Genomic DNA, 27,203 nt, shown 5'->3' with positions numbered 1-27,203 from the left:
AGCTGAAGTTACTATCACCTGAGTGTTGCCATCTCTCAGGACAGACTCTCCTATACACAAGAAAAATGGAAATGTTATGAAGATATCTGTGTCATCTCAGATTGCAGGCAGTGTTAATTTATATACAGTAAGAGACAAGGAAAAAAAATGGATGGAGGGAGAGAAATTTGGATGACACAATATACGTAAGTACATTAATGTATATGAATACAGAGTCATCATGCCTAAGTATACTTGCACTAGCCTGGCGTGAACAAGCCTCAGCTTACTAAATGAAGTCTGGCTCAAGACAAGCTGGATAAGGATACACAGCTGTACATTACATCACTTTATCAGAGACGTCAGGTCAGTGAGGCAATGTGGTAGAGGGTAAACTGCACACCAGACGTGATATTATTACTATGCAGAAAATACTGAGGGTGAATTAACAGGGTGGACAGAGCGAGTCTCAGAGGCTGGTCTCAAGTACCAGGACACAGCTGGAATTTAAAAACAAATGAGTCACAGGGATGTCAGGAAATATTTCTTCAGCCTCAGTATGTATGGAAATGGAACGACCTAGACAGCGAGGTGGTAGAGGCATGATCCATTCGTAGCTTTACGAACAGGCATAATAGAGCTCATGCAGCCAGGAGAGAGTGAAACTAATAAAAGCCAGAGAAGAGATGGAGCCGAGAAATGAGACTCAACCCCTGCAACTACAAATAGACGGATACATGGGTGCATGCAACGTACGGCAGTCAAGACACAAGTAAGCGCTTGTATAAATGCACATACATATATAATCAGTTGAGCACCCAAACATGTATAATTACACACACACACACACACACACACACACATACATGCATATATGATCAAAACACAAACATGTAAGGAATAATTGCTGATAGTATCACGATAGTACCACTTTCATTTATATTACCAAAATATATAGAAGGGAATATTTCGTATCTATACCTGATGACAATATAAACATATCAGTCACATGATACTTAAACAAGACAATATAAACAACACGTCAGTCACATAATACTTAAACAAGACAATATAATAAACACGTCAGTCACATGATACTTAAACAAGACAATATAATAAACACGTCAGTCACATGATACTTAAACAAGACAATATAAACAACACGTCAGTCACATGATACTTAAACAAGACAATATAAACAACACGTCAGTCACATGATACTTAAACAAGACAATATAAACAACACGTCAGTCACATGATACTTAAACAAGACAATATAAACAACACGTCAGTCACATGATACTTAAACAAGACAATATAAACAACACATCAGTCACATGATACTTAAACAAGACAATATAAACAACACATCAGTCACATGTGAGGTCATTCGTACACTCGGTGGAAGAATATGAGAACTGGATGAAAAAAAAAAACTAGTGTTTGTAGAGCCTTGTGTCGAGGATAGTGAAAACTGGAGTTGTAAGAGCGAAGAGTTCTGGGCTGAAGATAGCAGTGTTGCAGCAGTGTTGTGATGAAGACAGAACACTGCTGGAAAAACTGATAATGATACTGATAATGACGAGTTTGATAATGATGACGGTGACGTGGAAAGTGTGCAAAAAATAAAAATCCCTTAGTAAATCAGTGATGAGATTTAAGAAATCGTAATAACACGGTTGTAAACAAACCATGGAGCTTTAAGTCTCGCTCGCCATGGGTTCAATTTCCACCCGTTCCGTGGTTAATGAAAGGATGCTGGGGAGACAGTGAAGAACCCTGAAATATCTCAAAGTAGCAGCAATCTGTTGATGCTTTTTTACGGGAGAATCTATGAATTAAGTAAAAATAAAGAGTGAGAGAGAGCAGACATATTGCACTATGGACAGCCAGAGTAACACCATATAAAATTGTAGTGAAGATATTTAGTTGGAATATTGTTGCTTCCCTCAGAAAATGTTATATTGTTCTCCATCACAAGGTTGTGACTGAGGATCTTGACATTATTTGTTTGTAAGAAACTTTAACACTCTGGCTGGCAAACATGACAGGTTACAGATGTTATAATCACAGTAAAACGAACACGTGTCATGTACGTGTTATGTACCTCTTCTTACTATAAAGATTGATGACTTCCTGTATCCTGGTGTTAGGGTAAACATTGGAAACTCCTCAATAAATATATTAAAGTCCTGTTTACCTACCAACTTCCTCCACTACACAGATCTTCCCAACTTTATTCATTCCGATCCTACTGCTTTAATTAGTGACTTAAATGCTAGACAAAGTTGAGTGACCTCGCCACAAATACCACTGAAAAATTTTAAATTACACTCTTAAAATCATGATGTCCAAATTAATAGTAAAAATCTGCCTACTCATATACGGAGGAACTCTCGACCGATGCATAGGCTTTGAAGTGTCATATACAATGCGTTATTCTGACATTGTTGATGACATGTCTAACCATTCACCAATAACAGCCATGGAATACACAGCCAGTGTCACCTTCCCTGGCCAGAGAATAAACAAAAGGTTTGCAATCACTCAAGAACAGGAGACCAGATATGTTGACTGTACTCGTATCACCGATAGGAGCAAACATTACGAACCAAAACTTCAATGATGACCTCGTCAAAACAATACACCTTGTTTTTAAGTCTAACGAGCCACCTAAAACTAATGACGCACACTCCTCGTCTTTGACTGCTTTCTAAACTCTGTGCTGTGAAACAAATACACGACCTACAGACAAAAATATCTCGCAGACTATCTACACTGATGGCTCCGTCAGTGGGAGGGGGAGAAGTTCAATATCTACTATCTACACTGATGGCTCCTTCAGTGTGGCAGTGGGAGGGTGGGAAGTGCTGTTATCTATCTACACTGATGGCTTCTTCAATGGGAGGATGGTAAGTACGTGGCCATAAACCAGCCTGACGGTACTATAATACAGAGGTGTATTAGAATTAACAATTGGTCTTCCACCTTACAAATTGAAGTGTTTGCCATACTTGTTACTCTTAAGTTTGTAGCAACTACGACCTCAGACAGTTCAAGTGTAACACAAACACTTTCCTTACTACTTCCTCTAAATAGCCTGAGATCTGACTGTAACTTGCTTGTGTATGAAGTTAGGCACAGATATACACATTAAGGGATTACAGTTAAGTTTTTGTGAATTCCCTCTCACATAGACCTCCAGGAACAAGACAGAGCTGGTAACTTAGCTGAGCAAACATTAAATAAAGAAAATGCCGAATATAATTTTGGTTTCTCAAATAGAATTTAAAAAAAAATATTGTCAGAGTAGACCTATCACACACGTTTGAATACAGCACAATAGTACAAATAGAAACTATTAGAGCGACTTTTCATCATAATGAAATATATCAAGGTAATGTATCAAGGTAATGTATCAAGGTAATGTATCAAGGTAATGTATCAAGGTAATGTATCAAGGTAAGTATATCTGTGGAGACAGTAACAAGGTGAGTACATTGTAAGATGTTGTTACTGTTAAATTAAAGCTAGATTATACGTACTTCTGGCAGTGCTGTTAGTATGAGCATGTTAGTGATATAAAATACAAAGTGTGTGGTCAGAGACATGGCCATACACTGCAACAATAGTGTCCAAACATGGCCATACACTGCAACAATAGTGTCCAAACATGGCCATACACTGCAACAATAGTGTCCAAACATGGCCATACACTGCAACAATAGTGTCCAAACATGGCCATACACTGCAACAATAGTGTCCAAACATGGCCATACGCTGCAACAATAGTGTCCAAACATGGCCATATACTGCAACAAGTGTCCATACATGGCCATACACTGCAACAATAGTCTCCAAACATGGCCATATACTGCAACAAGTGTCCATACATGGCCATACACTGCAACAATAGTGTCCAAACATGGCCATACACTGCAACAATAGTGTCCAAACATGGCCATATACTGCAACAAGTGTCCAAACATGGCCATACACTGCAACAATAGTGTCCAAACATGGCCATACACTGCAACAATAGTGTCCAAACATGGCCATACACTGGAATAATAGTGTCCAAACATGGCCATACACTGCAACAATAGTGTCCAAACATGGCCATGCACTGGAATAATAGTGTCCAAACATGGCCATACACTGGAATAATAGTGTCCAAACATGTCCATACACTGTAACAATAGTGTCCAAACCCAGTAATAACTAATGTTGTGGTGGTAATACGACACTTAGATGTTTGAGACTGACTCCATACTGTATTGTGCTCATTAGCTCGACTGGTAGCGCAGTCATCTCACACATAGAGGTCCGTGGTTTGATACCTGGTACGGATGGAATAATTAGGACGTGTTTCCTTAAGACTCCTGCTGTCCCTCTTCACCTATCAGCAAAATAGGTACCTGGGTGTTAGTCAATTGGTGAGGGCCACATCCTGGGGATAAAATTGACCTAATTTGTCCGAAATGCTCAGCATAACAAGCGACTTTCTATATTGTAATATGTCGCTGATGTCAGCTACATGTACTTGTAGTAGTAATAATAATTATGACGTGCAAAATAAGTGTACCATTTTTTCTATGTAACTGTGTCCAGTGGAGGTCTGATAAAGACCCTGTGACCTCTGTAATCCTGTTTGTTTTTGGGCTGGCGCTCACAGGATGAACAAGGAGTACATCATCAACAGTCCCTCGGGCGACACATCAACATTGATGGGGGGAGAGGAGTGGGAAGGAAATGAGAGGTAGGGAGGTACAGAGGGAGAGTGGGGGGGATGGGAAGATAGAGGAAGGTAGGGATGGATAGAGACACACGACAGCAGTATAATACTATTCTTTTTTGGCAACGTTTCGCCCACACAGTGGGTTTTGTCTAGTCAAACATTTGTTTGTGAGTTGGAAAAACCCCTGTGTGCGGGAAACGTCGTCTCTTTATGTTAAGTTGGTATTTTGTAGCAGTATCCTGAAGGAAGGAGATGAAGATAAAGGATAGATATAGAGAGACAGATGGGGGAGAGGGAATAGGGAGAAGGAGAGGGGAATAAGAGAGGGACGGGTAGAAGGTAAGGAGGAGAGGGAGAGTGATGGGTTGCCTACATCAAAGGTTAGAGGTCAGAAACTCTGTAGTGATGGAGACCAGACTACATTTACTTGGTAGTGGTGGTGATAGTGGTGATGGTCGTGGTGGTAGTGGTGATGGTAGTGGTGATGGTGGTGGTGATAGTGGTGGTGATCGTGATGGTGGTTGTGGTGATAGTGGTGATGGTCGTGGTGGTAGTGGTGATGGTAGTGGTGATGGTGGTGGTGGTGATAGTGGTGATGGTCGTGGTGGTAGTGGTGATGGTGGTGGCGGTGATAGTGGTGATGGTAGTGGTGGTGGTGATAGTGGTGATGGTCGTGGTGGTAGTGGTGATGGTGGTGGTGGGGATGGTAGTGGTGGTGATGGTGGTGGTGGTGATAGTGGTGATGGTCGTGGTGGTGGTGATGGTAGTGGTGGTGGTGGGGATGGTAGTGGTGGTGATAGTGGTGATGGTAGTGGTGGTGGGGATGGTAGTGGTGGTGATAGTGGTGGTGGTGGGGATGGTAGTGGTGGTGATAGTGGTGATGGTCGTGGTGGTGGTGGGAATGGTAGTGGTGGTGATAGTGGTGATGGTAGTGGTGGGGATGGTAGTGGTGGTGATGGTGGTGGTCGTGGTGGTAGTGGTGATGGTAGTGGTGGTGGTAGGGATGGTAGTGGTGGTGATAGTGGTGATGGTGGGGATGGTAATGGTGGTGATAGTGGTGATGGTCGTGGTGGTAGTGGTGGTGGTGGGGATGGTATTGGTGATGGTGGTGATAGTGTTGGTAGGGGTGATGGTAGTGGTGATGGTGGTGATAGTGGTGGTGATCGTGATGGTGGTTGTGGTGATAGTGGTGATGGTCGTGGTGGTAGTGGTGATGGTGGTTGTGGTGATAGTGGTGATGGTCGTGGTGGTAGTGGTGGTGGTGGAAGTAGTTGTAGTGGTGAAAGTAGTTGTAGTGGTGGAAGTTATACATCCATCTACCAACTTTTCTTGTTATTCCTTTATCACACATTTTGTGAGCTATTATACCATGGTCATATTTGTCGAAGGCTTTTGCAAAGTCTGTATATACTACATCTGTATTTTGTTTATCTTCTACAGCATCCAGGACCTTGTCATAGTGGTCCAGTAGCTGGGACAGGCAGGAGCGACCTGCTATAAACCCGTGTTGCCCTGGGTTGTGTAACTGATGTGTATCTAGGTGGTTGGCGATCTTCTTAGAACCCTTTCAAAGATTTTTATGACATGAGATGTTAGTGCTGTCGGTCTGTAGTTCTTTGCAATTGCTTTACTGGCACCTTTGTAGAGTGGGGCTCTGTCTGTTGTTTTTAGTGAGTGTGGGATGACTCCTGTGTCCATGCTCCCTCTCCATAGAATGCTGAAGGCACGTGACAGGGGCTTCTTGCAGCTCTTGATGAACACGGGATTCCATGAGTCTGGGCCTCTAGCAGAGTACATGGGCATGTCATTTATTGCCTTTTCAAAGTCTTGTGGTGATAAATTTTCATTGTCTAGATCATTTGTTGTAATAAATCATTTATTTTTGTATTTACTATTTTAATTGTAGAATTTTATGTATGGTTTTTGAGTGGGCCGGGGTGCTTGGTGTAACCTGGGACACTAACTACTCTCAACAAATGGTAGGCTGCAAGATTTTAAGCTGGTTTACATGGTAAAGATGTTTGGATCATCTCTCCCTGGAGTTAACTTTCTTCTTTATCACTCAGAGAACAACAACGCTTGCATATGTTCTACTCCTGAGTCATGACTCCGGCTACGTCTGAACAAGATAAAACTGATTTATCCTACTTTCTCTGTGCTTCCACTACGTACTCAGCTGCTTCATTATGGACTGCAGCCAGAGTGTTAGTGTGTTATGCAGTGTTTGTCAGGAAACAGGACAAGTGTTTCCTGACGCGGGTCGTAGTCATATAATGACTCGCAGCTTGAGCTTTTGGTCATCTGAGCGAGGCCTTTCCCTGGCTTACCGGTCCACCCCTTTAAAAATTTAGGTGATAATTATAACTATTAATAGCATATCAAAAGTGTGCCATGTACGTAGTGACTAGTTCGGCTGGTACCTGGTACTCTCGCGCTCACCAAATAACAACACTACAACACCCTCATTTCAGTCCAAATTTAGGATACTATTCACAAAAAGGTCTGACCAAGGTCTTAAATATCAGGTGGAACCGTTCTATAGCCTTGTGTGACTGCTTGGCAGGCAGTGCGTGCTAGAAGAAATAACTAAAGTGAGAGAAGAATTTAACTAGCGCACGAACTATTGTTCGAGAAATTATTTTCCTCGTGGAAATGTGTTGTGGTTATAGTGGAAATGATTGTTAAGGTAACGATTCCCTAGTTGACAGATTGACTGCAGCAACTCTGTGTTTATCTTTGTGGAATTTATTGTTTTAAGTGTTTTGTTGACATATCCTTTGAGAGGTAGCCATGACTCTGAACTTTATTCGTTAGTATCAATAAACACTGCTTCATTAAGACATTATCTTACATTATGTAAGTGTAGACTTGGTGTCAACAATGGGTTGTGTGTGATGTTCATGTGTTCTTTATTGTATCATTGTCTCTGTGGAGTGTTTATCTTGTGATACATCTGTCCTGTGTGTACACACTGCTTAAAATGGAGTACACTTTGTTTTGGGATTGATTTTGAATTGGTTTAGATATTAAATTTTACTTATATCTGGTGTATTGAACATTTCTACACTGCTTGATCCGCACTGAGTCACGGGTAGAAGTTTGTGCCTGAGAACTATTAGTGAACTTTGTGGTCTCGGTATATTCTCACGCTGATTCAACTTTGTCACTTGTCTTGTTGGTGTCTACGTAATATATTTTGTGAACATTGGCTTTGATTAGACGGTATCTGCGCACACACACACACACACAAACACACACACACACACACACACACACACACACACACACACACACACACACACACACACACACACACACACACACACACACACACACACACACACATCTTAATAAGGAATCGTTCAGGACCCTGTACACCGTGTACGTTAGGCCCATATTGGAGTATGCGGTACCAGTTTGGAACCCACACCTAGCCAAGCACGTAAAGAAACTAAAGAAAGTGCAAAGGTTTGCAACAAGACTAGTCCCAGAGCTAAGAGGTATGTCCTACGAGGAAAGGTTAAAGGAAATCAACCTGACGACACTGGAGGACAGGAGAGATAGGGGGGACATGATAACGACATACAAAATACTGAGAGGAATTGACAAGGTGGACAAAGACAGGATGTTCCAGAGATTGGACACAGTAACAAAGGGACACAGTTGGAAGTTGAAGACACAGATGAATCACAGGGATGTTAGGAAGTATTTCTTCAGCCACAGAGTAGTCAGTAAGTGGAATACTTTGGGAAGCGATGTAGTGGAGGCAGGATCCATACATAGCTTTAAGCAGAGGTATGATAAAGCTCACGGTTCAGAGAGAGTGACCTAGTAGCGACCAGTGAAGAGACGGGGCCAGGAGCTCGGACTCGACCCCTGCAACCTCAACTAGGTGAGTACAACTAGGTGAGTACACACAGTTGTGACTTGGGGTTGTGTGGAGATGAGCTGCACACCTTGATGTTTGAGCATGTTTCACAATCAACAGTGAACCAGAGCCATCTCTTGGTGGCATGTAACCCTAGATCACCTATTGATCGTTAGTGTACTACGATGATTTGACTAGTCAGGAAAACAAGTCTAAACACATGGGTACCTATTGTGAAGACGTTTCGCCAGCCATTTGTTTTATTGATTCAATACAGATGTTATTTGAAGGTGTTGAAACTGGAGACAGTAGTAGGGCAGGTAACCAGTCCATCATCTTGTTGTTGTACATCATTACTGCTACCATACTTGCCAGGGAGGAGTTGGACTGGCTGGATAACCTCAACTGTGGTAATCGTTCCAGGAACCCAGACTCTGGCAGTCAGTTGGTGTATATCATTGAGACCTCTGGTCATTTGTGATACATTCACTGTTTTTTTCGTAAATTCAGTTTCTGTTGACAAGAATGTACAGTATATTATAAGTACCATTCACTGAGACAACTCAGTTCAACTACCACTACACTGAGACAACTCAGTTCAATTAATTAACACTACAAACACTGCAGGAGTGCTGGAGTGTAAACAGGGCGTAGAGAGTGCTGGAGTGTAAACAGGGAGTAGAGAGTGCTGGAGTGTAAACAGTGCGTAGAGAGTGCTGGAGTGTAAACAGGGCGTAGAGAGTGCTGGAGTGTAAACAGGGCGTAGAGAGTGCTGGAGTGTAAACAGGGCGTAGAGAGTGCTGGAGTGTAAACAGGGCGTAGAGAGTGCTGGAGTGTAAACAGGGCGTAGAGAGTGCTGGAGTGTAAACAGGGAGTAGAAGTGCTGGAGTGTAAACAGGGCATAGAGAAGGCTGGTGTAAACAGGGCGTAGAGAGTGCTGGAGTGTAAACGCGGCGTAGAGAGTGCTGGAGTGTAAAGGGGTGTAGAGAGTGCTGGAGTGTAAACGGGGTGTAGAGAGTGCTGGAGTGTAAAGGGGATGTAGAGAGTGCTGGAGTGTAAAGGGGGTGTAGAGAGTGCTGGAGTGTAAATGGGATGTAGAGAGTGCTGGAGTGTAAGGATGTAGAGAGTGCTGGAGTGTAAACGGGGTGTAGAGAGTGATGGAGTGTAAAGGGGTAGTGTGGAGAAACAGGGCGTAGAGAGTGCTGGAGTGTAAAGGGGGTGTAGAGAGTGATGGAGTGTAAAGGGGATGTAGAGAGTGCTGGAGTGTAAAGGGGTTTAGAGAGTGCTGGAGTGTAAACGGGGTGTAGAGAGTGCTGGAGTGTAAAGGGGTGTAGAGAGTGCTGGAGTGTAAACGGGTGTAGAGAGTGCTGGAGTGTAAAGGGGGTGTAGAGAGTGCTGGAGTGTAAAGGGGATGTAGAGAGTGCTGGAGTATAAAGGGGGTGTAGAGAGTGCTGGAGTGTAAAGGGGATGTAGAGAGTGCTGGAGTGTAAAGGGGATGTAGAGAGTGCTGGAGTGTAAAGGGGATGTAGAGAGTGCTGGAGTGTAAAGGGGGTGTAGAGAGTGCTGGAGTGTAAAGGGGATGTAGAGAGTGCTGGAGTGTAAAGGGGATGTAGAGAGTGCTGGAGTGTAAACGGGTGTAGAGAGTGCTGGAGTGTAAAGGGGGTGTAGAGAGTGCTGGAGTGTAAAGGGGGTGTAGAGAGTGATGGAGTGTAAAGGGGGTGTAGAGAGTGATGGAGTGTAAATGGGATGTAGAGAGTGCTGGAGTGTAAAGGGGTGTAGAGAGTGCTGGAGTGTAAATGGGATGTAGAGAGTGCTGGAGTGTAAAGGGGTGTAGAGAGTGCTGGAGTGTAAAGGGGTGTAGAGAGTGCTGGAGTGTAAAGGGGGTGTAGAGAGTGCTGAAGTGTAAAGGGGGTGTAGAGAGTGCTGGAGTGTAAAGGGGATGTAGAGAGTGATGGAGTGTAAAGGGGGTGTAGAGAGTGCTGGAGTGTAAAGGGGGTGTAGAGAGTGCTGGAGTGTAAACGGGATGTAGAGAGTGCTGGAGTGTAAACGGGTGTAGAGAGTGCTGGAGTGTAAAGGGGTGTAGAGAGTGCTGGAGTGCAAGGGGGTGTAGAGAGTGCTGAAGTGTAAAGGGGATGTAGAGAGTGCTGGAGTGTAAACGGGTGTAAAGGGGTGTAGAGAGTGCTGGAGTGTAAACGGGTGTAGAGAGTGCTGGAGTGTAAAGGGGTGTAGAGAGTGCTGGAGTGCAAGGGGGATGTGGAGAGTGCTGGAGTGTAAAGGGGGTGTAGAGAGTGCTGAAGTGTAAAGGGGGTGGAGAGAGTGCTGAAGTGTAAAGGGGGTGGAGAGAGTGCTGGAGTGTAAACGGGGTGTAGAGTGCTGGAGTGCAAACGGGGTGTAGAGAGTGCTGGAGTGTAAACGGGGTGTAGAGTACTGGAGTGTAAACGGGATGTAGAGAGTGCTAGAGTGTAAACGGGGCGTAGAGAGTGCTGGAGTGTAAACAGGGCGTAGAGAGTGCCGGAGTGTAAACAGGGCGTAGAGAGTGCCGGAGTGGAAACGGGGCGTAGAGAGTGCTGGAGTGTAAACAGGGCGTAGAGAGTGCTGGAGTGCAAACAGGGCTTGGAGAATGCTGGAGTGTAAACGGGGCGTAGAGAGTGCCGGAGTGTAAACGGGGCGTAGAGAGTGCTGGAGTGTAAACGGGGCGTAGAGAGTGCTGGAGTGTAAACGGGGCGTAGAGAGTGCTGGAGTGTAAACGGGGCGTAGAGAGTGCTGGAGTGTAAACGGGGCGTAGAGAGTGCTGGAGTGTAAACGGGGCGTAGAGAGTGCTGGAGTGTAAACGGGGCGTAGAGAGTGCTGGAGTGTAAACAGGGCGTAGAGAGTGCTGGAGTGTAAACAGGGCGTAGAGAGTGCTGGAGTGTAAACAGGGCGTAGAGAGTGCTGGAGTGTAAACAGGGCGTAGAGAGTGCTGGAGTGTAAACGGGGCGTAGAGAGTGATGGAGTGTAAACAGGGCGTAGAGAGTGCTGGAGTGTAAACAGGGCGTAGAGAGTGCCGGAGTGTAAACAGGGCGTAGAGAGTGCTGGAGTATAAACGGGGCGTAGAGAGTGCTGGAGTGTAAACGGGGCGTAGAGAGTGCTGGAGCGTAAACGAGGCGTAGAGAGTGCTGGAGTGTAAACGCGGCGTAGAGAGTGCTGGAGTGTAAACGGGTGTAGAAAGTGATGAAGTGTAAAGGGAGTGTAGAGAGTGCTGGAGTGTAAAGGGGATGTAGAGAGTGCTGGAGTGTAAAGGGGGTGTAGAGAGTGATGGAGTGTAAAGGGGTGTAGAGAGTGCTGGAGTGTAAAGGGGGTGCAGAGAGTGCTGGAGTGTAAAGGGGGTGCAGAGAGTGCTGGAGTGTAAAGGGGATGTAGAGAGTGCTGGAGTGTAAAGGAGGTGTAGAGAGTGCTGGAGTGTAAAGGGGATATAGAGAGCGCTGGAGTGTAAACGTGGTGTAGAGAGTGGAGTTGATGCCTCATGAACACTTGTCAGTGAGATGGTAGGAACCCGCATGGTGACAGGAACAACTCGGGTGAACTGGGTTGTCTTAGTGAGTGGGAGTTGAACTGGGGTGGGAGAGGGGGAACTAAAGCCTGGTCTGTGTTAGTGAGTGGGAGTTGAACTGGAGTGGGAGAGAGGGAACTAAGGCCAGGTCTGTGTTCGTGAGTGGGAGTTGAACTGGGGTGGGAGAGGTGGAACTAAGGCCTGGTCTGTGTTAGTGAGTGGGAGTTGAACTGGGGTGGGAGAGGGGGAACTAAGGCCAGGTCTGTGTTAGTGAGTGGGAGTTGAACTGGGGTGAGAGAGAGGGAACTAAGGCCTTGTGTGTGTTAGTGAGTGGGAGTTGAACTGGGGTGGGAGAGGGGGAACTAAAGCCTGGTCTGTGTTAATGAGTGGGAGTTGGAATGGGGTTGGGAGAGGGGGAAGTAAGGCCTGGTCTGTGTTCATGAGTGGGAGTTGAACTGGAGTGGGAGAGGGGAAACTAAGGCCAGGTCTGTGTTAGTGAGTGGGAGTTGAAATGGAGTGGGAGAGGGGGAACTAAGGCCTGGTCTGTGTTAGTGAGTGGGAGTTGAACTGGAGTGGGAGAGGGGGAACTAAGGCCTGGTCTGTGTTAGTGAGTGGGAGTTCAACTGGAGTGGGAGAGGGGGAACTAAGCCTGGTCTGTATTAGTGAATGGGAGTTGAACTGGAGTGGGAGAAGGGGAACTAAGCCTGGTCTGTGTTAGTGAGTGGGAGTTGAATTGGAGTGGGAGAGGGGGAACTAAGGCCTGGTCTGTGTTAGTGAGTGGGAGTTGAACTGGAGGGGCAGAAGGGGAACTAAGGCCTGGTCTGTGTTAGTGAGTGGGAGTTGAACTGGGGTGGGAGAGGGGGAACTAAGGCCAGGTCTGTGTTCTTGAGTGGGAGTTGAACTGGGGTGGGAGAGGTGGAACTAAGGCCAGGTCTGTGTTAGTGAGTGGGAGTTGAACTGGGGTGAGAGAGGGGGAACTAAGCCCAGGTCTGTGTTAGTGAGTGGGAGTTGAACTGGGGTGGGAGAGGGGGAACTAAGGCCTGGTCTGTGTTAGTGAGTGGGAGTTGAACTGGAGTGGGAGAGGGGGAACTAAGGCCTGGTCTGTGTTAATGAGTGGGAGTTCAACTGGAGTGGGAGAGGGGGAACTAAGCCTGGTCTGTGTTAGTGAGTGGGAGTTGAATTGGAGTGGGAGAGGGGGAACTAAGGCCTGGTCTGTGTTAGTGAGTGGGAGTTGAACTGGAGTGGGAGAGGGGGAACTAAGGCCTGGTCTGTGTTAGTGAGTGGGAGTTCAACTGGAGTGGGAGAGGGGGAACTAAGCCTGGTCTGTATTAGTGAATGGGAGTTGAATTGGAGTGGGAGAAGGGGAACTAAGGCCTGGTCTGTGTTAGTGAGTGGGAATTGAACTGGGGTGGGAGAGGTGGAACTAAGGCCTGGTCTGTGTTAGTGAGTGGGAGTTGAACTGGGGTGGGAGAGGGGGAACTAAGGCCAGGTCTGTGTTCATGAGTGGGAGTTGAACTGGGGTGGGAGAGGTGGAACTAAGGCCAGGTCTGTGTTAGTGAGTGGGAGTTGAACTGGGGTGAGAGAGGGGGAACTAAGGCCAGGTCTATGTTAGTGAGTGGGAGTTGAACTGGGGTGGGAGAGGGGGAACTAAGGCCTGGTCTGTGTTAATGAGTGGGAGTTCAACTGGAGTGGGAGAGGGGGTACTAAGCCTGGTCTGTGTTAGTGAGTGGGAGTTGAATTGGAGTGGGAGAAGGGGAACTAAGGCCTGGTCTGTGTTAGTGAGTGGGAATTGAACTGGGGTGGGAGAGGTGGAACTAAGGCCTGGTCTGTGTTAGTGAGTGGGAGTTGAACTGGGGTGGGAGAGGGGGAACTAAGGCCAGGTCTGTGTTCATGAGTGGGAGTTGAACTGGGGTGGGAGAGGTGGAACTAAGGCCAGGTCTGTGTTAGTGAGTGGGAGTTGAACTGGGGTGAGAGAGGGGGAACTAAGGCCAGGTCTATGTTAGTGAGTGGGAGTTGAACTGGGGTGGGAGAGGGGGAACTAAGGCCTGGTCTGTGTTAGTGAGTGGGAGTTGAACTGGGGTGGGAGAGGGGGAACTAAGGCCTTGTGTGTGTTAGTGAGTGGGAATTGAACTGGGGTGGGAGAGGGGGAACTAAGGCCTGGTTTGTGTTAATGAGTGGGAGTTGAACTGGGGTTGGGAGAGGGGGAAGTAAGGCCTGGTCTGTGTTAGTGAGTGGGAGTTTAAATGGAGTGGGAGAGGGGGAACTAAGGCCTGGTCTGTGTTAGTGAGTGGGAGTTGAACTGGGGTGGGAGAGGGGGAACTAAGGCCAGGTCTGTGTTAGTGAGTGGGAGTTGAACTGGGTGAGAGAGGGGGAACTAAGGCCAGGTCTATGTTAGTGAGTGGGAGTTGAACTGGGGTGGGAGAGGGGGAACTAAGGCTTGGTCTGTGTTAGTGAGTGGGAGTTGAACTGGGGTGGGAGAGGGGGAACTAAGGCCTTGTGTGTGTTGAACTGGGGTGGGAGAGGGGGAACTAAGGCCAGGTCTATGTTAGTGAGTGGGAGTTGAGCTGGGGTGGGAGAGGGGGAACTAAGGCCTGGTCTGTGTTAGTGAGTGGGAGTTGAACTGGGGTGGGAGAGGGGGAACTAAAGCCTGGTCTGTGTTAATGAGTGGGAGTTGAACTGGGGTTGGGAGAGGGGGAAGTAAGGCCTGGTCTGTGTTAGTGAGTGGGAGTTTAAATGGAGTGGGAGAGGGGGAACTAAGGCCTGGTCTGTGTTAGTGAGTGGGAGTTGAACTGGAGTGGGAGAGGGGGAACTAAGGCCAGGTCTGTGTTAGTGAGTGGGAGTTGAACTGGGGTGGGAGAGAGGGAAATAAGGCCAGGTCTGTGTTAGTGAGTGGGAGCTGAACTGGAGTGGGAGAGGGGGAACTAAGGCCTGGTCTGTGTTAGTGAGTGTGAGTTGAACTGGGGTGTGAGAGGGGGATCTAAGGTCAGGTCTGTGTTAGTGAGTGGGAGTTGAACTGGGGTGGGAGAGGGGGAACTAAGGTCAGGTCTGTGTTAGTGAGTGGGAGTTGAACTGTGGTGGGAGAGGGGGAACTAAGGCCAGGTCTGTGTTAGTGGGAGTTGAACTGGGGTGGGAGAGGGGGAACTAAGGCCTGGTCTGTGTTAGTGAGTGGGAGTTGAACTGGGGTGGGAGAGGGGGAACTAAGGCCAGGTCTATGTTAGTGAGTGGGAGTTGAACTGGGGTGGGAGAGGGGGAACTAAGGCCAGGTCTGTGTTAGTGAGTGGGAGTTGAACTGGGGTGGGAGAGGGGGAACTAAGGCCAGGTCTATGTTAGTGAGTGGGAGTTGAACTGGGGTGGGAGAGGTGGAACTAAGGTCTGGGGTGGGAGAGGGGAAACTAAGGCCAGGTCTAGTTAGTGGGAGTTGAACTGGGGTGTAAGGCCAGGTCTGTGTTAGTGAGTGGGAGTTGAACTGGGGTGGGAGAGGGGGAACTAAGGCCTGGTCTGTGTTAGTGAGTGGGAGTTGAACTGGGGTGTGAGAGGGGGAACTAAGGCCTGGTCTGTGTTAGTGAGTGGGAGTTGAACTGGGGTGGGAGAGGGGGAACTAAGGCCTGGTCTGTGTTAGTGAGTGGGAGTTGAACTGGGGTGGGAGAGGGGGAACTAAGGCCTGGTCTGTGTTAGTGAGTGGGAGTTGAACTGGGGTGGGAGAGGGGGAACTAAGGCCAGGTCTATGAGTGGGAGTTGCACTGGGGTGGGAGAGGGGGAACTAAGGCCTGGTCTGTGTTAGTGAGTGGGAGTTGAACTGGGGTGGGAGAGGGGGAACTAAGGCCTGGTCTGTGTTAGTGAGTGGGAGTTGAACTGGAGTGGGAGAGGGGGAACTAAGGCCTGGTCTGTGTTAGTGAGTGGGAGTTGAACTGGGGTGGGAGAGGGGGAACTAAGGCCTGGTCTGTGTTAGTGAGTGGGAGTTGAACTAGAGGGGGAACTAAGGCCTGGTCTGTGTTTGTGAGTGGGAGTTGAACTGGAGTGGGAGAGGGGGAACTAAGGCCTGGTCTGTGTTAGTGAGTGGGAGTTGAACTGGAGTGGGAGAGGGGGAACTAAGGCCTGGTCTGTGTTAGTGAGTGGGAGTTGAACTGGGGTGGGAGAGGGGGAACTAAGGCCTGGTCTGTGTTAGTAAACTATGTAAGTCAGGCAGTGGGTGAGGAATGTAGACAAGATCCTTCCCTCCAGCCTCGGTGAGGGGCGGTGTGTGTACTCGCCTCTATGTGCTTGCAGGGGTCGATTCAAAGCTCCTGGCTCCTGTGTGTGTTTGTGTGTGTGTGTTTGTGTGTGTGTGTGCGTGTGTGTGTGTGCGTGTGTGTGTGTGCGTGTGTGTGTGTGCGTGTGTGTGTGTTGTGTGTGTGTGTGTGTGTGCGTGTGTGTGTGTGCGTGTATTTACGAGTGTGCAGGTACCCTGATTCTGGGCATGTCATGATATCCACCAGATATACACAGACTGAATACACGTCCTCGGTTTATAAAAGTGTTTGTGGACCTAATGGGAATAAGTCACTTTATCTGACTTTTTTGAGTTATCCCATGTTCTCTACACATACGCTTCTATGTATGATCTATGTAACTTTATTTGTGTATACCTGTATAAACTTAAAATACAAACAGTTGTAGTCACTCGCGTCCATATATAGGTGCTGCACACTTCCAAGCCACCCGATTCTTAAGCCAGCGCAGGTGTCTACATTTCCACACAGCTGTCTTCTGCAAGCTTTACACCTGCCGCCCCATGCAATGGTAAGCAAGTCTGTCAGCTGTGTTACTGGCCAAGCTCTGTAGCTTTGTGCGCCGTGCTAATCCAGCTCTAGTGGTGCTGCTTTGCGCTGACAGCTGACTGTTCCTTCCGCCACCTTCGCACACTTGTCTGACAGGCAGGACATGGTTACTGATTTCTTGTCATGTCATAATGGTTAATTAAAGCAAATTTTCCTTCCACGTTCGAGGATGTTAAACGTGCAGGGAGCAGTGATTCGATTTGGTCTAGTGTGATTAAGTTACTGACCAGAGAGGACGATGACTTATCAATAAAGTCACCTGTGCCAATCAGCGACTTTGTACAGGAAATCGTTTTTCAATACTGAGTTGCTAGGATTGGAAATCCTAATCGTACTGTTCATCAGTTGATGATACCTTTGACGTTAGTGAATAGAACCCTGCAGCTAATACATGATGTACCAGCAGCCACTCACCCAGGACAAGGCTGCTCCATCAGGCAACCGAGGTTTAAGTACAATTGGTTTTGTATAACCACTGATATATCTGTACGGCATTGTGAAAAATGTATGCTCTACATGGGTAACAAAGGAGGCCCTAACCCAATTCAGGTTTATTTTGCCACCGAGGAACCTTGTGGAAGTCTCTGTTACCTTACTGACTAGCATAACAGACGTGTGTTATGGTGGATAATTTAACATGTGTGTGTTATGGTGGATAATTTAACATGTCACACTGATTTGGCCTCAATCCCAGGAAAAACAGCAGAAACTATTGCACGTGTGTTACAGGAGAGAATTATCTATCGACACACACCTCCCAAATCTATTGTTACTGACAGTGGGGGTGGGGGGGGGAGAGAGAGTGATTTTTTCATGTTGTGCTCGACAAGCTGTGTGATTTTTATAAAATAAAGAAGTCAACCATTGTAGCCCATCATCCTGCTAACAATAATTCAGCCGAGTGCACGAATAAGATAGCCCTTGATGCATTTAGGGTAACTGCAGATCCTAACAACCGTGTGTGGGATGAAGAAATCCCTCAGGTGCAGTGTGTGCCATCAACTCTTTTCTGAATGTCACGATAAGGATCCCATTGCTGCCACCAAATCTGTCATGCCCTGAGTCTGGGTATACTGTGAGTTACGCTAGATAGACGGGGATAGAACACATCTCGGTTCCATAGTTTATTGTACAAGAGATTGTGGATACACCATACCCAGCGTGCCATGAATCACACACTGCCATCTGTGGTATAACATTGATTACTACATACACATTCTTAATGGTTACTAATGGACAGTACACAGACCAATACAAGGTGTCAACACTAACGCTACTGACGTGTGTACACAATTGTACTTGCCTAATTGTGGTTACAGGGGTCGATTCATAGCTCCTGGCCCCGCCTCATCTGAGTCTTTAACTTCCAATTGTGACCCCTTGTTTTTTGTGTCCCATCTCCAGGACATCCTGTCTCTATCCACCTTGCCAGTTCCTCTCAATATTTTATATGTAGTTATCATATCTCCCTTGACCCTCCTGTCCTCCAGTGTCGTCAGGTTGGTTTCCCTTGATCTCTCCTCGTAGGACATTCCCCTTTGCTCTGGGACTAGTCTCGTTGCAAACCTTTGCACTCTTTCTAATTTCTTGACGTGCTTGACCAGTTGTGGGCTCCAAACTGGTGCTGCATACTCCAGCATGGGCCTGATGTACACTGTAAAGAGTGTGTGTGTGTGTGTGTGTGTGTGTGTGTGTGTGTGTGTGTGTGTGTGTATGTGTATGTGTATGTGTATGTGTATGTGTATGTGTGTGTGTGTGTGTGTGTGTGTGTGTGTGTGTGTGTGTGTCAGTGACTGGCTCTGCATCTAAGGAACTGGACCTATTCTCCCCATTCTCTAATCGAACCTCATAGCCTCCCACTCCCCAGGCGCTGTATGACCCCTGTGGGTCTATCGCTTACCCATCAAAATAATTGACTCGTAAAGGTTTAGCGATTCCCCTATTCATTTAGCAAAAGTAACTGATTAAGATTACTGCGCATAGGATTAATATTACTGAGGAATGATTGACAAGGTTGACTGAGGAATGATTGACAAGGTTGACTGAGGAATGACTGATAAGATTGACTGAGGAATGGCTGACAAGGTTGACCGATAAATAACTGACAAGATTGACTGAGGAATAACTGACAAGTTTGACTGAGGAATGATTGATAAAATTGACTGAGGAATGAGTGACAAGGTTGATTGAGGAAAACCTGACAAGGTTGACTGAGGAATGATTGGCAAGATTGAGGAATGATTGGCAAGGTTGACTGAGAAATAACTGACAAGGTTGACTGAGAAATAACTGATAAGGTTGACTGAGGAATAAAGGAGAGAGGCACCTTACCCTTGGTGGCTAGGCTGTGTGGATGAGAGGTGAGGTGTAGGGTGGAGACAGAGGTAAGGCAGCTGCTACCTCACCCATGGCACACCTCACACACGCCATCATAACCTCTCCTTGTATACCTCCCCTCACCTCTCTCTTCTTCCTGGTGATGCTTCTCCTCCTCGCTTCTGTATATGTACCTTTCTAGTGAGCTGAGATACACAGCCTTCAACGTCTAAGTTGACGTTCACCAGAGGTCATCCTCGTCAGCAGCAGCAGTAGCCCATAACGTATACTCAAAGATATATATACACACCGTATATACACTGGAAGTTTACCTTAATTACTATTTTTGGAAATAAAGTATTCTTGGTAGTGTACATGTGTGGTGAGGAAGAAACGATCCACCTAACATATTAACTTTTCAAAACACTTCTCCACTTCACCACACTAACGTCTCAATTATCACACTGGTTTAACCTTGTTTCAAGCCCCATTCAGCCCATGAGGCCGTGTGGGTTCATTTGTTCCTCAGGACGATCACAACAACACATGTCTAAGCTAGCCTCATTACTGACGTGTCTTACTCGAGTCTCCTGGATGAGTGTCTTGTTAAACGCAGGTCCCAGAGGTGTCTGTTAGACGCAGGTCCCAGACGTGTCTGTTAGACGCAGGTCACAGAGGTGTCTGTTAGACGCAGGTCCCAGAGGTGTCTGTTAGGCGCAGGTCCCAGAGTTGTCCGTGTTTGACGTAGGTCCCAGAGCTGTCCGTGTTAGACGTAGGTCCCAGAGATACAGGTCCTAGAGCTGTCTCTTCTAACACAAGACCCACAGAGGTATTACAGATACAGGCTCCATGGGCAGGACCCACAGGTTTTCTAGATACAGGTCCCACAGCTGTGTCTGGTAGATGCATGCTCTAGTGTTTACTAGATGTAAATCCCAAAGCAGTAGAAGAGGTGAAGGTTGTAGATGAGTGTCACAGCAGAGTGCACGACACAGCAGCAGGGAGCGAGGGAAGACAGCGTGTGAGAGCCAGGTAGGTCGTCACAAGCAAGTCTCCCCTCGCTCGGTCGCCAGGGAGACGGGGAGTGGCAGCCTGTTGCGCCCCTCCCTCTCACTCTCACTCAGGGAACACCACTCCCCGCACCGCCACAAGCTTACCCTCTCCCTCACTTGGAAGTTCATCTCTCACTCCCTCCCCATCTCCCATTCCACTCCTTGTCTCCTTCCCATACTTCTCACTTCCTCCTTTCTCATACTTCCTTCCCCAACAGGAATCCTCACTTTGAGGTAACTCTGTTGACTGGAGATCTGACACATGCATCTCACCTGTAGCCACCTGTCTGCAGGTGTTCCTGCTGCTCTCTCTGTAGCCTGTGTATACAACTGACTCAGGAGCACAGCTTAATTGTTTGCCCACAGCTCACGCCTTTCCACTTTCGTCATGGCTTTTATAATTACCGAGGTGATTGCATAAGGACTATATTTAATCACACAAGTTATTACAGTCTTATGTTTTCCTTGATGATTAGTATGGCATACCAAGAGTATGTTGCATTATATTCGATGTATGTCACTCATAATGGCATGCCCCCGACCAGTGAACCAGGTGCTAAGGGTTTAACGATCAAAGGGGCCCCGTCGTTTTACCAGTACCTTGGTTCAACTCATTAATCACAAGGAAGCCTGTCAAAGTTGTGAAGCGATGTGGTACACTCGTGGAACAACTTTGGCAGACTTGCCTTCGCTGTTGGTCGTTCATGGTTCACAGTGTCTTATGTTTGCTTTTGCCTCATTGTACACAGTGTAAATACTGTACATAAGCTATGATACAATGTAAATACCAGCTTGTTTTGGTAAAGGGAATATAATTCATTTATTCTCTGCTTTGTTTTTGCTTGTTCTCAAGTGGTAATCGCATTATGGCAAGGAGTGCAGGCCATATAATAATAATAATAATAATAATAATAATAATAATAATAATAATAATAATATCTTTATTTCTACAAGTACATGTACAAGGTATACAGTCCTAGCTGACATCAATGACATATTACTATATAGAAAGCCGCTCGTTATGCAGAGCATTTCGGACAAATTAGGTCAGTTTTGTCCCAGGATGCGACCCACACCAGTCCACTAACATCCAGGTACCCATTTTACTGATGGGGAACATAGACAACCGGTGTAAGGAAACACACCAAATGTTTCTACCCTCGTGTTCGTAATAATTGGTAATGGGGCATTGATACAAAATGCAACATCTATTAAGTGAAGATATCTCCAGAGAATACTAGGTTAACGTATTGATCTCCCTCTGGTATCAGAGAATACTAGGTTAACGTATTGATCTCCCTCTGGTATCAGAGAATACTAGGTTAACGTATTGATCTCCCTCTGGTATCAGAGAATACTAGGTTAACGTATTGATCTCCCTCTGGTATCAGAGAATACTAGGTTAACGTATTGATCTCCCTCTGGTATCTAGCCTGGTTCTGGGTTCGTAACAGTTTGTCAGCGTGTATTCTAATCCAGTTATCCTGTAAAATTATTTGGCCTCTCAATAACTCTTTTGGACTGCAACTGAACGAATACAAACCAACCAAATAAAAACAGAGTTGTTTAGGTGGTAATAATTACAGTTAATGCAGTTTGAATAATTAAGGAGACAATCTCCACAACTCTTCGAGCATAACTTAATATACTTGTATATCATATTCTGTACATATCATATGGTGTATGCACACATTAGATGATAGTACACTATAGTACACTTATGAGCAGGTACCATCTGTTAGGTTACTATGATGACATATGCTCATAAGTACAGGAGTAATATATGGGTGTAAGTGTATGTGTTTTTGAGTTTACCTGGAGAGAGTTCCGGGGGTCAACGCCCCCGCGGCCCGGTCTGTGACCAGGCCTCCTGGTGGATCAGAGCCTGATCAACCAGGCTGTTACTGCTGGCTGCACGCAAACCAACGCACGCAAACCAACAGCCCGGCTGGTCAGGAACCGACTTTAGGTGCTTGTCCAGTGCCAGCTTGAAGACTGCCAGGGGTCTGTTGGTAATCCCTTATGTATGCTGGGAGGCAGTTGAACAGTCTCAGGCCCCTGACACTTATTGTAAGATAAGATTTCGTTCGGATTTTTAACCCCGGAGGGTTAGCCACCCAGGATAACCCAAGAAAGTCAGTGCGTCATCGAGGACTGTCTAACTTATTTCCATTGGGGTCCTTAATCTTGTCCCCCAGGATGCGACCCACACCAGTCGACTAACACCCAGGTACCTATTTTCTGCTAGGTGAACAGGACAATAGGTGTAAGGAAACGTGTCGAAATGTTTCCACCCGCCGGGAATCGAACCCGGGCCCTCCGTGTGTGAAGCGGGAGCTTTAGCCACCAGACCACCGGGCTACCACATGGTCTCTTAACGTGCTAGTGACACCCCTGCTTTTCATTGGGGGGGATGTTGCATCGTCAGCCAAGTCTTTTGCTTTCGTAGTGAGTGATTTTCGTGTGCAAGTTCGGTACTAGTCCCTCTAGGATTTTCCAGGTGTATATAATCATGTATCTCTCCCGCCTGCGTTCCAGGGAATACAGGTTCAGGAACCTCAAGCGAGTGCTCAGTATTTGCTCGGATTGACTCGACGTAGACTTAGAATGTGACTGACAAGAAGTCACTAGATAAGCTAACTTCTGTAAAGTAAAAGGACACAAGTGCAACTAATGTGACATTTATTGTGGCAACGTTTCGCTCTCCAGGAGCTTTATCAAGCCATTACAAACAATACATGGACACAGAGGGTATATAAAGGCTCAGAGTGAGGTGCAATACTAGTGAGGTAACATTTCGATGTTCACTAGTGGTAGTAGTAGTAGTAGTAGTAGTGGTAGTGACAAAAGTAATACAATATGATAGAGCAATTAATTCGTACAAGAGTAAAAGGATATAAAAACTATTACTTGGGTAACATAAAAATAGGTTGGACAAATATAGACTGGAAAGAGGCAGCTTGTTTCAGTGTTCACTCTCTGTATTACTTGTATTACTTTTGTCACTACCACTACTACTACTACCACTAGTGAACATCGAAATGTTATCTCACTAGTATTGCACCTCACTCTGAGCCTTTATATACCCTCTGTGTCCATGTATTGTTTGTAATGGCTTGATAAAGCTCCTGGAGAGCGAAACGTTGCCACAATAAATGTCACATTAGTTGCACTTGTGTCCTTTTACTTTACATATTGTCGGTAATTCTACCAACTTTATTACAAGCTAACTTCTGCTTGAAGAATGTGACAACCCATTCGTCAAACAGCAGTAATGGTCGAAGCAGCAGTGAACAGCACAGCATCAGGTGAGGAATCAAGGAAATGAAAACGACCCTAACTGTGGACTTTCGGCAGATCCTCCCAAATGGCTAACACCTATTACTGAAACTGAGTTTAGCAATTCCAGTTTCCTGACTACGACAGTACGTATATGCCAAAACATTGTAGGTCGAGAGTTGAACTGGGAAGCAGAGATAGTGCGCGTGTCTCATGATACACAACCTCTGAAAACTTCAAATATCAGTAAGTCTAAATAATACTCTGTGAACAGAGTTACGAGATGTATGTCCCACCTCACCAAAGGACACATACTCTAACAAAAATAGTCTAAATAACACGAGCTGAGGAGAAGAACATTCTCCCAGACAGAGCAGAGATGGTGTTACCACCACGAGGAACAGCGAGTGAGAGAGAAACAAGACCGACAGACACAACATGGAGTGACTTGTACTAGCTGGAACCTGGCATAAACTACATTACGCAAGGCATTGTAGAAAATATGTGTATAAAAAACGCTCAGTTAATAACGTCAGTGACGGATTTATTCTGAAATAGGACGCGTATTGGACATAGTGGCCAGAAGATGCAGGGGAGGTGTGTAGTCAGTACTGGAAGAGCGATGCATGGAGCAAGTCGTCATGGCTCGGTGTTTGTATGAGTAAGGGGGGGGGTGATTTTGGGTAAGTTTATGCCATAGGTTGTAGTGGAGATACAAATAATATTTTACGTCCAGGCTGAGAGGCCTGCAGAAGGTGGGGTGTCAGAGCCCCACTGTTATGTAAGTGTTAACTTAAACCACTGTGATAGTGAGTTAGTAGAGTAAGTTGTGTGTTATATAATTAATGTTACTTACTATTAATATATTATATTTTTGTATATGTTTTTGTGCCCTTCCTAACAGTTAATATAAATATAAATATTGGCCATTTACTTAATTCTTTTTGTGAAGAAACAACATAAGAACGAAGGAACACTGCAGAAGGCCTACTGGCCCATGCGAGGCAGGTCCAAGTGGGCTTAACCCTAGGCTGGTATAGTGTTCTTTAAGTTATTAAATGCCCCTAGACAGGGGCATTTAAAATATTAGGGGGAGCAATCTTTAATGGTATGGTAAGAAATAGATGGAACGTTTCGTGGGTTTAGGCTGTGTAGGCACAAATTTTGTTTGATAATGTGCAATAACTGGAAAATGCATCTTGTGGACAGCCTAAACTGTGGTGGAGATGTTTCCTGAGACACTTGATGTTACCTTGTGTAAGTTATCATGTGTTACTTTTATTACTTGGTGTCTCTAAAATAACTGGAGAATGTCTCTTCTGACCAGAAACAATTCACAATAGTTGACTTTATTTGGTTAACTTAGGTTAAATTAACTTAATGTTATTTTATGTGTCTGTAGCATGTGTCCTCACGACCGTTGTTAAATATTTGTTTGTGTATACTAAGGTGACATAAACCTTGCTTACTTCCTTACCTGGAGAGTATACCTGGAGAGTATACCTGGAGAGTATATATCTGGAGAGTATACCTGGAGAGTATACCTGGAGAGTATACCTGGAGAGTATATATCTGGAGAGTATACCTGGAGAGTATACCTGGAGAGTATACCTGGAGAGTATACTTGGAGAGTATACCTGGAGAGTATACCTGGAGAGTATACCTGGAGAGTATATATCTGGAGAGTATACCTGGAGAGTATACCTGGAGAGTATATATCTGGAGAGTATACCTGGAGAGTATACCTGGAGAGTATACCTGGAGAGTATACCTGGAGAGTATACCTGGAGAGTATATATCTGGAGAGTATACCTGGAGAATATACTTGAGTATACCTGGAGAATATACCTGGAGAGTATACCTGGAGAGTATACCTGGAGAGTATATATCTGGAGAGTATACCTGGAGAATATACTTGAAGAGTATACCTGGAGAATATACCTGGAGAGTATACCTGGAGAGTATACCTGGAGAGTATATATCTGGAGAATATACCTGGAGAATATACTTGAAGAGTATACCTGGAGAATATACCTGGAGAGTATACCTGGAGAGTATACCTGGAGAGTATATATCTGGAGAGTATACCTGGAGAATATACTTGAAGAGTATACCTGGAGAGTATACCTGGAGAGTATACCTGGAGAGTATACCTGGAGAGTATATATCTGGAGAGTATACCTGGAGAGTATACCTGGAGAGTATATATCTGGAGAGTATACCTGGAGAGTATATATCTGGAGAGTATACCTGGAGAATATACTTGAAGAGTATACCTGGAGAATATACTTGGAGAGTATACCTGGAGAGTATATATCTGGAGAGTATACCTGGAGAGTATATATCTGGAGAGTATATATCTGGAGAGTATACCTGGAGAGTATACCTGGAGAGTATACCTGGAGAGTATATATCTGGAGAGTATACCTGGAGAGTATATATCTGGAGAGTATACCTGGAGAGTATATATCTGGAGAGTATACCTGGAGAGTATATATCTGGAGAGTATACCTGGAGAGTATACCTGGAGAGTATACCTGGAGAGTATACCTGGAGAGTATATATCTGGAGAGTATACCTGGAGAGTATATATCTGGAGAGTATACCTGGAGAGTATATATCTGGAGAGTATACCTGGAGAATATACTTGAAGAGTATACCTGGAGAATATACTTGGAGAGTATACCTGGAGAGTATATATCTGGAGAGTATATATCTGGAGAGTATACCTGGAGAGTATACCTGGAGAGTATACCTGGAGAGTATACCTGGAGAGTATACCTGGAGAGTATATATCTGGAGAGTATACCTGGAGAGTATATATCTGGAGAGTATACCTGGAGAGTATATATCTGGAGAGTATACCTGGAGAGTATACCTGGAGAGTATACCTGGAGAGTATACCTGGAGAGCATATATCTGGAGAGTATACCTGGAGAATATACTTGAAGAGTATACCTAGAGAATATACTTGGAGAGTATACCTGGAGAATATACTTGGAGAGTATACCTGGAGAGTATATATCCGGAGAGTATACCTGGAGAGTATCTGGAGAGTATACCTGGAGAATATACTTGGAGAGTATACCTGGAGAGTATATATCTGGAGAGTATACCTGGAGAGTATATATCTGGAGAGTATACCTGGAGAGTATATATCTGGAGAGTATACCTTGAGAATATACTTGAAGAGTATACCTGGAGAATATACTTGGAGAGTATACCTGGAGAGTATATTTCCGGAGAGTATACCTGGAGAGTATCTGGAGAGTATACCTGGAGAATATACTTGGAGAGTATACCTGGAGAGTATATATCTGGAGAGTATACCTGGAGAGTATATATCTGGAGAGTATACCTGGAGAGTATATATCTGGAGAGTATATATCTGGAGAGTATACCTGGAGAGCATATATCTGGAGAATATACATGGAGAATATATATCTGGAGAGTATACCTGGAGAGTATACCTGGAGAGCATATATCTGGAGAGTATACCTGGAGAGCATATATCTGGAGAGTATACCTGGAGAGCATATATCTGGAGAGTATACCTAGAGAGCATATATCTGGAGAGTATACCTGGAGAGCATATATCTGGAGAGTATGCCTGGAGAGCATATAT

The 27,203-nt window shown here is 45.5% G+C and overlaps 1 protein-coding gene across 1 annotated transcript in view; it reads right to left on the bottom strand.

Moving 5' to 3' along the window:
• Positions 1–20,400, bottom strand: part of LOC128689273 (uncharacterized) — a 48,224-nt gene extending 27,824 nt beyond the window's left edge. Inside the window, exon 1 of the mRNA XM_053777405.2 lies at positions 19,263–20,400. The gene's annotated coding sequence lies outside the window, so the exon portion shown is untranslated. The remainder of the gene's footprint in view (positions 1–19,262) is intronic.
• Between the last annotated feature and the right edge of the window lie 6,803 nt (positions 20,401–27,203).

The sequence above is a fragment of the Cherax quadricarinatus genome, chromosome 18, assembly GCF_038502225.1.
Source record: "Cherax quadricarinatus isolate ZL_2023a chromosome 18, ASM3850222v1, whole genome shotgun sequence".
NCBI lineage: Eukaryota > Metazoa > Arthropoda > Malacostraca > Decapoda > Parastacidae > Cherax > Cherax quadricarinatus.
This window is presented reverse-complemented; position numbering and strand designations above follow the sequence as displayed.